At 42.4% G+C, this 11974-nt stretch overlaps 1 pseudogene across 1 annotated transcript; it reads right to left on the reverse strand.

Moving 5' to 3' along the window:
- Positions 1-8717: 8717 nt before the first annotated feature.
- Positions 8718-11612, reverse strand: LOC147463474 (uncharacterized; annotated as a pseudogene). Its single transcript, XR_015190223.1, has 3 exons — positions 11236-11612; positions 9881-10156; positions 8718-9801 (listed from the first exon to the last, which is right to left on the reverse strand). The product of XR_015190223.1 is annotated as an uncharacterized LOC147463474 (transcript).
- Between the last annotated feature and the right edge of the window lie 362 nt (positions 11613-11974).

Here is an 11974-nt window from a genome sequence, read left to right on the forward strand (position 1 = left end):
TGGGTCTGAGAACGGGGATAATTAAAGTTGTGTTTACTAAGTGTTTTGCTTGTGCATGAAGCTTTCATCTTCATTGCACTAGCTAGTATTGAAGGAACACAAAGAATTGTATTGTACAATGTCTCTCTTGATGGGAGAAACCATAATACAAAGCCTTTTGGAGGGGGGACTGGCTCCATGAAAATCCGGTCCTCAATTGTTGTCAATAGCTTAATTTCTCTCTCTTTTGAAAGTATTGTTGATGCTATCTAGCTAGGTGATATGCTTTTTTTTGCTCTCTCCACCCAACCACTCTTGGAATTCTCATTAGGAATCTATTCTAATGAAATGCCCACTATGTTCATGCTAATTTCCGCTACACACAAGTTTTTAGGCCATTAAATGTTACATTGGTATCAGAGCACAAGGTTTCTCTTTTCGTGCTCAAGAAGGGAGGTCCTCAAGCTAGCTATAAATGGTTGGTATTATTAATTGCCTGTGAGTAAGTAGAATAGGGATTTTTCAGCCTTGCAGTGTGCTTGCCTTTGTGCAGTTAACGGGGCATCACCGTCGAGAGCTATGGTCTTAATAGTGGAGTCCTACGGGGCTTGCCTACGGCTTAACCACTATTGAGCTATTAGAAGCTTGACAGGAGCCGGTGTTGTTTTGGTGTCGAAAGACCCTCTCTTCTATTCCTTGCAATTAATGGTATTCAAGCCGCGGGTACAGTAGCTTGAGTGCTTTTTCTAAAGGGGTAAAGAGGAGTAGCAACTAGGGCTTGAAGTGCCAAAGTACACCTAAAAAGTTTACACCTAAAAGTTGTTAGAATGGCTGACAATAGTAAAGAGAGTGAAATTAATGTTGATAACTTTGATTTTGCTCATGAGCAAGCTACTAATCATGCTTCAATGCTTGTTAACTATCTTGTTTCTAGGCTTCAACAAGCCATGGGCAATCCATCTCTCCAAAGTGAAGTGCAACGGCAGCTCCGTGGTCACGGGATTCTCCAAGCTTATCACCATGACGAGAGAACACCTAGGAAGCCTCCTTGTGAGACTCCCAAAAGAGGTCTCTCTCCGATTCGGGAAGAAGAAGAGAATCCATACGAAGGGCTCAAGAATTTACTTCTTGATGATGCATCTCCTTCCCAAACGAGAACTCAAGAGCCTCCATCGAAGGAACGATAAAGAAGTGAGTCTCCCGCCACCTCGGCGAAGATGGCTCCACGAAGATAGCGGGCTAAGCGCTCTCCATCACCACCAAAGCGGAGAAGACCATCACACTTTTCTCCACGCCATAATTCAAAGAGGGATGATAAAAAGAAAGAGAAGAAAAAGGCAAGAAAGACGACACCCTCTTCTCCATCTTCTTCATCCTCTTCCTCTTATGAAAGTGATGGTAAAGACGACGAAGATCAAGACAAGAAAAAGGCGAGAAAGAGGTCACCCTCTTCTCCACCTTCTTCAAATTCTTCACATTCTGAAGAAAGTGATGGTGCAACCTTTGAACCATCAAAAAGAAGAGGCCATAGGAAATCCTATGCCGCATGGAAGAGGTCGTCCAAGTTGAAGAAATTCAAAGAGGGATGGAAGAGCATCTCTTTCCTTACGTATGATGGTACCTTTGGTGCTACAGACAAAGTCTTGGCCTTTATCCAGCAATTTGATGCGGCGTTTGGAGATGAGGGCTTCATGGAGTCCTCTAAGCTACGCCATGTAGCTATGCACTTTCAAAAGTCCGCCAGGCAATGGTGGTCTAGCCTACGAGCCAACGGTGAAGCTCCACGAACATGGAAAGCTTTAAGAGCTTCCATTATGAAGCAGTTTTTGGCCACCGATGCCAAAGACAAAGTACTCACCGAATGGCGAAGCTTAAAACTCTCTCCCAATGAATCCATCCACAAATATGTAGACAAGTTTTGGGACCTACAACTCAAAGCCACTGTCTTTAAAAAGTTGGATTTTGGAGAGCAAAACCAACAATTTTGTGCGGGCTTAACCGAAGAAATGGCGGAGTATGTCAACTCCAAAAGGCCACGTACCATATCGGCGGTAATACGCCATACTATGGTGGCCTCACGAATCAATTTCCAAACGGGGGCTAAAAGAAATAATAAGCCCCCTGAAAACAAGGGTTCCAATGAGCCTAAGGGGAAGGACAATGTTCAAAAGTCTCCTAAGGGCAACTCCAACAAAGCTAAAGAGAAGGGAGTTTACAAAGGTAAGAACAAACTCTCTCCTGAAGAGCTTGAGCGTTATCGCAAGGATCACCGGTGTTTCAAGTGCGGCAAACTAGGGCATGCATACCGCGCTTGTCCCCAAAAGAACAACCGCCAAGATCCTCCTAGAGCTTCCTTGGTTGAAATCCAAGAGGAGGAGACTCACCAAACTCACCACAAAGGATCTCCTCTATGCCATGCTTGGGGAAAGGTAAGAGAACATGATGCTTTTATTCTCTTTGACCCTGGTTCTACTCACAATTTTACATCTATAGAGTTGGCCACCAAGCTAGGCATACAATCCTAAAAGATGGGAGATGTCCTACCCGTAGACAGTGCTTTCAAGGGGCAAGAAGCTTCAGTCACTCCCTTAATCGGGAAATTGAGGCTTCATGTCCAAGGCTATGTGGACAAAGAGAACTTCTTTATCTCTCCTCTCAAGCGTGAGGATGTAATCCTAGGGGAACCATGGTTTGACCACCTGGCTGCCGATGTTAAATTTTCTGAAAGGAGAATCTCCTTTAAGTTCATGGAAAAAGACATGTATATAGATGCTAAGGAAATGGGTAACACTATCCCCATTGTACATACACCAACATTCAACAAGTCAATAAAGAGCTCTATTTCCGTGTACATGATTTTTGTGAAAGATTCTCAAAATGAACCTAATACTTTAGCAAAAGAAAATAAAAGCAACCAAAAGGAATTAGAGTTATCCAATTTTCTCAAGGGGTTTCAAGATGTTTTCATTGACGACTTCCCTTGTGAGCTACCTCCTAAACGAGGTAATGATGACCATGCAATTGAGCTTCTTCCAGGAAGTTCACCGCCTAACAAACCTCCTTATAGAGTTTCTCAAGCTCAACAAGAGGAGATTATGCGGCAAGTGCATGAGTTAGTTGAGAAGGGCATGGTTAGGCCTAGATCATCTCCATTTTGCTCACCTCTGCTATTAGTGCAAAAGAAAGACGGCACATATCGTATGTGTGTCGACTATAGAGCACTAAATAGGATCACTATCAAGAATAGGTTTCCCGTTCCACGGGTAGAAGACCTATTTGATAAGCTACAAGGATCGATCTACTTCAGTAGGATTGACCTAAAAAGTGGCTATCATCAAATAAGGATAGTTGATCAAGACATTGTAAAGACCGCATTTCGCACCATATTTGGTCTTTACGAATACATTGTCATGCCTTTTGGCTTGACCAATGCACCAGCCACATTCAACCGCTTGATGGAGAAGCTGTTCAAGCCTCATCGAACCTTCACTGGAGTGTTCTTTGATGATATTATCATCTACTCTAATTCATTAGACGAACACAAGCAGCACCTCCAAGTAATATTTCAAGTTTTGAGAGAGAATAAACTTTATGTTAATCGAAAGAAAAGTGAATTTTTCTTGCAAGAGATTCAGTATTTAGGTCACATTATCTCTCAAGATGGCATTCAAATGGATCCATCAAAGTTAGAGGTAATAAAAGGATAGCCTAAACCAAGGAATCTTCATGAACTAAGAAGCTTTATAGGTATGTGTGCATACTATAGACGCTTCATAGAAAAGTTCTCACAAATTGCAGGACCATTACATGACCTAACAAAGAAAAGTGTTAGGTTTACATGGTCTGCTAAGGAGAACTATGCTTTCGAAAAGCTTATCTCTCAACATGTGCTTACACTACCGGATCTCTCAAACCATTTGAGGTCCAATGTGATGCTTGTGGTGATTGCCTTGGAGCTGTTTTGCTCCAAGAAGGGCACGCCATAGGCTATGAGAGTCGAAGGCTCGACCCTGTTGAGCAAGCTCTAGGCATATACAAAAAGGAACTCCTTGCAGTTCGACATGCCTTAGACTCATGGAAGCACTATTTATTGGGGACTCCTTTCATTCTGTGAACGGATCACCAAAGTCTTAAGTACTTTATGACACAGACCAAGCTCTCCTACAAACAAATGAGGTGGGCAAATTTCCTTTCGCAATTTCATTTTCATATTGCTCACATTGCTGGCAAGCATAATCAAGTAGCTGATGCACTCTCAAGACAGCCGAGAGTGAATGCGGTTTCCATAGAAACTCACAATGATCTATCTTCAATGATAGATGAGTACGCTATTGATCCCGATTTTAAAGATGTGATTTCAGCCCTTGCATTAGGGAAGAAAGAAGAACCATTTACTTTACAAGATGGTTATCTTCTCTATGGCAATAGACTATGCGTTACTAACTCACTACGTGAGAAAGTAATGTATGAATCTCATGCTCCACCGTATGCGGGGCATAGAGGGATTCAGTCTACCTTAAAGGGAATTGAAACATATTTCTATTGGCCTACCATGAAAGTGAACATACAAGAGTATGTTTCTAAATGTGTGGTTTGCCAAAAGACAAAATTTGATAGAGGGAAGAAACTTGGATTGCTTCAACCCTTGCCAATTCCTAATTCACCATGGGAGAGCATATCCATGGATTTTATCTTTGGATTGCCTAAGTCTATCCATGCAAATACGGGAATATGGACGATAGTAGACAAGTTCAGTAAACAAGCTCATTTTATACCTGTCAAGAAGACTATCAAAGCCCATCAAATGGCAACCCTCTTCATTTCACAAATTTTCAAGTACCATGGCTTGCCAATGTCTATAGTGTCAGATAGAGATCCTAGAATGACCAGTAATTTCTGGAAGGGTCTCTTTGAGAATTTAGGAACAAGGCTAAACTTCTCTTCGGCCTATCATCCACAAACGGATGGCCAAAGTGAAATAGCTAACCTAACAATTCTCGATCTACTAAAAGCCTATGTAACGGAAGTAGATCAAAGATCCCAATGGGAGAAGTACTTACCCTTAGTGGAGTATGCTTACAATAACACTGTACATACTTCCACGGGAAAAGCACCTTTCGAGGTAATTGAGCGAAGATCAAAAAGTCCCTTGCTACTTAAGGTACATGGGAAGATCTTCGCTGCAGATGAGTATAGCCAAGACCTACAACAATCTTTTCAAAAGATTAAGGATGCTATCTCTATCTCACAACAAAGGCAAAAGGCTGCTGCTGACAAGCACAGAAGAGCCCAAACCTTTAAACAAAACGATTGGGTCTTGTTAAAGTTTCCCAAGGCTCGATTAAGGCACACGACGGGCAAGAATCCTACGGGCCACCAAAAGTACTATGCTAAACTAGCAAAAAGGTACTATGGTCCCTTCCAGATTCTTAGGCCAATCAATGAGATGGCCTATCAACTCAAGTTGCCCAATCATTGGCTCATACACAATGCTTTCCATGTGAGCCTATTAAAGCCTTACAAAGGAGAGCCACCTCAAGAACCAACTATTGAAGACCCACCGGAGATCGAGAACCAAGAGGAGGTGCTGCAGCCCTAGTCCATTCTCTGACATGAAGACAAGGTATTAAGAGGCGGTAAGACTATCCGACGATATCTTATTAAGTTTAAGAATTATCCTTTTGAAGATGCTAGATGGATGCAAGGCATACAATTAAGGGATAACCTAAACCTTGTCAATGCTTACAATGCTTCCCAAGAGTAAGAAAATGTACAAAATGTTAAAAATGAACAAAGTTTTTTTTGTCTTATAAGACTCTCTTCTTCTTTATTGTGCACAAAAATGAAGTAGTATGCATGCTTAGATCAAGTTTGCGAAGACGACGTCTCCCAAACACCAAGTAGAGCTTGTCACTCTACTATGGAAGATTGATAGGACTAATGTGCAGACATGCTTGCGGAAGCCTCAGGCTCTCAAGCGCCAAATGGACTAGTCATCCATTGTGGAATGATGTCGTAGGGTAACATAGGGATCCTCTACCCGCTAAGAAAAGGACTCATGAATATGCTTTATCTTCTCTACACCATAGTCGAGGACGACTATGATTTCAAGAGAGAGGTAATGTCATAATAATCAATATCTAATTCTCCTAAATGATTTTCTCATATTAAACTGATCATTTAATGTGGGGAAGTGCCAGGGGAGAAAAAGCTAGAATATTGGTTAAGCTAGCAGACCGGCCATAGTAGGGATCCAAAGGAAGGAAAATAGGGATCCAAAGGGGGGGCCATCTGCAAAAGAGCCATGTGCAACAATGGGCTAAAAAGACCCTAAGGTTCAGCTCATTAAGACTTCCAAAATGCTAAGGTTCCAAAATTCAAAGGTTGTGTCCAAAGGTCAACCCTAAGGGAAATTGGATGCTTTGTGTGTAACTAAAAAGTCTTTGCATATCCCTACATGGGAGGGGGAGAGCACTTCTTCTAGGGAATGAGAGAGAAAGTCACACACACACACACACACACACACACACACACACAGGCTCCCTTTACACAAAGGGAATTAGGGACACATGTCAGCTCCCTAGCCCAGATGCCCACAAGGGGTGCCCAATTCCTATTGGATGGCCTTTGAGGTGGACCAATGAGAATTATGCTAGAGTAAATCTAGTTTAATTAATTAAAAAACACTTAATAAAAAGAACCAATGAAAATTAAGTCTCCTGGATGATTATTGGACAGCCCGTGAAGGGGTCCAATAGGAATTGAGCAGCCCAATGGGCTACTTAATTCCTATGGGTCAGAATGGGGAAAGGTCCAATGGGGATTTATTTCATTTAAATCAATTAAGTTTAATTGATTAAGCTCTCACAAAAGAGGAAAGGGGGACACATGTCAGAAGGCTATCACTTATGTTGCTTAATAGCCATTGGCTTGACTTGGGGAGGTCCAATGGGGAGCCTGCAAGAGCAAATAGCAAGAGGGCTCGCCCAAGAGAGAGAGGGGGCTGATTTTTGCAAGGCATTATCACACACACTCACACAATCTCATGTGTGAAGAAAGAGAAGACTATCTCTTCCCAAGCTTTAATGGAGAGGTCATCACCTACTCCAAGCTTGTGAGATAGAAGCCTACATCGACACACTCTTGGCTTGTGGATGCAAATCCAACCAAGAGCCAAGCTTCAATGCATGCTCATCTCCTCTACCAAGCTAATTACTAAGCTAAAGCTATGCTAATATGAGTGGTTATGTGAGGAGATGTACATCTTTCTCGTAAGATACTCCTTCCTCTCAATGTACTCTCATACCCTGCTAGCTCTCACCATCTTCGAAGGTGTGTGAGGTCTTGGATCTGAGAACGGGGATAATTAAAGTTGTGTTTACTAAGTGTTTTGCTTGGTGCATGAAGCTTTCATCTTCATTGCACTAGCTAGTCTTGAAGGAACACAAAGAATTGTATTGTACAATGTCTCTCTTGCTAGGAGAAACCATAATACAAAGCCTTTTGGAGGGAGGACCGGCTCCATGCAAATCCGGTCCTCAACTGTTGTCAATAGCTTAATTTCTCTCTCTTTTGAAAGTATTGTTCATGCTATCTAACTAGGTGATATGCTTTTTCTTGCTCTCTCCACCCAAGCACTCTTGTAATTCTCATTAGGAATCTATTCTAATGAAATGCGCACTATGTTCATTCTAATTTCCGCTACACACAAGTTATTAGGCCATTAAATGTTACACTTTTCATTGTGTATTCCGATATTAAAAATATCGGTGCGTATACGGACTATACGATACCAACGGCTATTCCGATGCTTATGGTATGACAAGTAGGTTATGGTTATAATTATGGTATGGCAAGTGGGTTATGTTTATGGTTTTGCGGTTTTCAAGACGACGTTATGGTTATGCTTTTGAGAATTTGTTATGATTAAACTTTTGATTTTGTGGTTTTGTTCTTCTTACAATTTTGCTAATTTATATACACTCGTTATTTAGCGTCAAACTGTAGGTGGAGTGCGGTTGCTTGTGCACTGGCAGAGAGGGTTGTTTTCTGTTGCTACAGTACTGCAGCATCAGTTCCCAGCCCTCTCTGCCCAAACAAAAATTGCAGGTTTTGCCGTCGGTGTAGGAATCGCTATACACACTGGAATAAGCCTCGATATAGGCGTCAATATAGCAAATTTACATACCGACACGTATTAAAGCAATTATTTCGGCGTGCTTTTCATTGTGTATTTCGACGGTGAAAATATCGGTGCATATACCGACTATGCGATACTGGTTATTCCGATGCTTATTTCAATGCATTTTACTTTTAAATCAAGCTTTGAGTCGTTGGTATCCGCTTTGATTTTTGCGCGACGTGTTGTAGTGGGTTTACTTAATGCACCAATAGTTTAGCACAAGAGTTGCAAAAATTATGCATAAGAAAATTTCTTTTGGCAGTGAAAAAGCAAATCTACACTCGTCAAACTTTTTCGTAGAAAATGGGTGCCTTTTTTCTTGTGGTTTCAAAAAATAAATAAAACTTGTAGTGTTTCAAATCTTTCTCATTGTCGCTTGAGAAGAAAAATGCCACATTTGAGAAGGTATCTATATACTTTGAATTTACAACTATATTTTATACAATCTAAGACAGATTTAGTTCTTTAAAAGAAACCTTGTCAGAAGAGGTACAAGTTTGATCATACTACATTGCCTCTACAAGTCTAGTAATCACAGAAACAACTTTGCTAGAGTTTTGAGATTGATAGAGCTACTGTTGCATTGTACTAGCACACCAAGTTGCAAAATTAGTGACAAGTTAACGGTGCATAGAGCATATTGATACGTTCTTAAGGAGGGATGGAGAAGGGTAGTCCAAATGTCCTTGATGTATGAAAGTCCAACTCTCCAAAATCAGCAGAGAAACTAGCAATGACCTTTTGCAATCTACATCACCATCGACTGCTTACCTATTAAGGTATGCGGTGAGACCAGAAGAGAAGTTTGAACATTGTAGGAACAATCCCAAAAGACCTCAAAGATCTCTCCCACGAGTCTTGAACTCAAGACCTGCTGTATTTGTGAAAACCGATCTGCCAATATACTTTGATGAGAAACACCTCACTAAAGTCATCCTTCTACTTTCCCCAATAAGCCAGTAATGTTCTGCATAATCCATAGCTCATGCAACATACATGTCTTGCCTGCCAGCTTCTCGCCAATCTTCTTCGCACGACTTGGTAAGCTGGCTGCTGAGATAACAGGCCCAACAAGAGGTAAAGCGCCAGAGAGAGTTGCCTCTGCTGCTGTCGAGACCAATTCTGCTATGGCGACCTCAAACACGACAGGCCCAAATATGTGAATCATTGAATCATGCACACCAGTCACCATGCCTTCCTTTGTGGCAATCTTCGCAGATATTCCGTGCCTCTTTGCCTCTGCGTTCACCTTGTCGATTGCCGCATCCGCATCCTCGATAAGGCCCACCTCAGAGCATGCTTTGAGAGTGAACCACAAAGTTGTCAAGAAGCTGACCATGACCGGTCCGAGGATGGGCAACAATGTTCCTGCCACAAGATGCTGTGTGAAATCCAATGCCTGCTCTCGTTTCTTTACTGTCGTATAAGGCTCGAGTGCGCTCCACACTTCTTCCTTGACAAAGCTATGGATTTGGAGCTCATCGAGGAGCCCTCGTGGCTCCGACAGATAGGCTTGCAAGAGGGGGAAGTGCAGCTCTTGTTTGTTCTCCATCACACATTTCAAATCGTTGCCTTCCGTAAACCGGGTGGACACAAAGAAGATCCTCAAATTAAGGTTCTGAAGCAGACTTAGATCTTTCCTGAAATATATGAAAAAAATGAGCTCTTCTTGCTGCTAAACCTCCAGTTATAGAGGATAGCAACAGGGAATCCATGTACCTCAATTGTTCCTCGTTCTCCTCAAGTTGTCGCTTCTGCAACGCCTTGTCCGCAATTTTCACAAGATGGTCCGTGTGTGTACACACAATGCAAAAGAACTTCCGGTTCTCCACAGCAAGTGTCAAGAGCTTTTCATCATCAGGAGTGATCCTACTATTTATGACGAAGATGATAGCTTTGGTATCAGCTTCAAAAATCTTGTACATCTCCACGAATTTGTCCAAATTAAGCTGCCTGCGCTTTCCATCGCCGCTGCCACGCTTGCTGCTGTGGCTGCTGCATATTCACCCTTATTAAATATGATAGCAAAACATCACTTCTAAACACTAATCATGCATGTATCATGGTCTGGCAACGGCAAGAGCCGCAGGTAAGCATTACAGATAACCACCACAATGCCAGACCATGTATGTATCATGGTCTGGCAATGGCAAGAGCCGCAGGTAAGCATTAAAGATAACCACCACAATGCAAGCAACGACCTTCTCCATCTCTGATGTGCAGAAGCTGGTTATAGTAGTCCTCAAGGGCAAGCCCTTGCATGGAAAATGCATCAGCTCAACTGAAGTCCTCACAACAAGGAAGATTATCCAAGCATAAGGTAATGACCCCTTGCCACCATAGTTATGGGAAACAAGGAAACAGAACAAGAACAGATCATACAGGAACGGAAACGTCGGAGATGGAAAAAATTTGAAGTGTGGAGGAGTTTCGGGTAACTATATTGGCTGGGTTAAGACGATGCAGTGGAAGACTTGATCCTTTTTGCATGGTTAGAGGTGATTAACTGCAGCTGGAGCTTCTCTTCCTCTGGGCCCGCCATACTTGTTCCGACACCCCCCCCCCCCCCTCGCAAGAGCTGTGCCTCTCTGAACTTTGATCTCTTTATCGCTCCTCCTCCAACGTTTTTCAGACGAGCCTTGAACCTTGTCTGAACCCAGGCTATGTTAGGCATCAAGGGAAATGGAAACGGCACCAGTATTCCGAATGGGGAAACGGGAGAGAAGTGGAGTTTTGGGTAACCATGCTTGCAATGCAACACACAGGGCATGAGTTGAATAGAGATCTGTACTCGTCACCTATCTGTCAATTCTACTCACAAGCCTTAGCCTTACTGATAGAGTTACTCATCTATGAGAATCAAAACTTTTTTGAGCTCACCCTTGAAGCACACGCAATCCTACGACAAAGACGAGGCAAAAATGTTCAAGGCCTTGTGGAAGCTGCAAAGCTGAGAAACTTCATCGATCCTGCCACATTCTAAACTCAAGACCCTCTATTCTGAAGCAAAAATAGTGTACGTACATGACCAATCTAGCAAACATGGCAAGAGAAATGAGAGCCCAAGATTTTACCTGTCATGGCTGGAGCGGTGAAAATGCTGGAGAAGATGCACTCAGCGAGAGGGCTGAGGGGCATGCCAGCCATCATAGCCAGGAATTTCTTTGATGAAGAATAAACCATGGTAGTTAAAGGCCTGCTCCTTCATGTAACTGCCAGAATCGAACCAAGAAATGGCAGCAGCTCTCTCTTGAAGGAGGTGGTTGATGAGAGAGCTTTTGCCGGAGCCTGAACGGCCTACGACACACACAGAAGGAAGGCCATGGGAGGGCTTCTGGAGGTCGTTTTGTGTCTGAAGGAGAAACTGCTGAGCTCTCTGGTGGTACTTGGCTTGCCAATCTGCGTTCAAGCGCACTGCGGGAGCTGCCTCTTTGGTGGGCACCATGGCCAAGAACCGTGAAGAACGTATCTCGGCTGCTGAATATATTGATAGCAGCATGCTATATATATTCGAGGGAAAATACCAAAAATACCCCTCTAATTTGTGGAAATGGTATTTGTGGAAATTCTCAAAATACCCCTCAAATTCCCAAAATGCCCCCAATATTTTGTCATAAATTCCCAAAATGCCCTTCAATTTTTTAAAATTCCCAAAATACGCAGTGAGAGTAAATTTCTCCAAAAATAAAAAAATGTGTAGCTAATTTTCATAAGATGACTGATTGTCTATCGTACAAGATGCTAAAACTAGAATTTGAGTTGGTTATGTAGGCTCTCGAGATGAATTGTTGCATTATTTTTAGACGTAATTAC

Source organism: Adiantum capillus-veneris, chromosome 2 (genome assembly GCF_014529385.1).
Source record: "Adiantum capillus-veneris isolate H3 chromosome 2, ASM1452938v2, whole genome shotgun sequence".
Taxonomy (NCBI): domain Eukaryota; kingdom Viridiplantae; phylum Streptophyta; class Polypodiopsida; order Polypodiales; family Pteridaceae; genus Adiantum; species Adiantum capillus-veneris.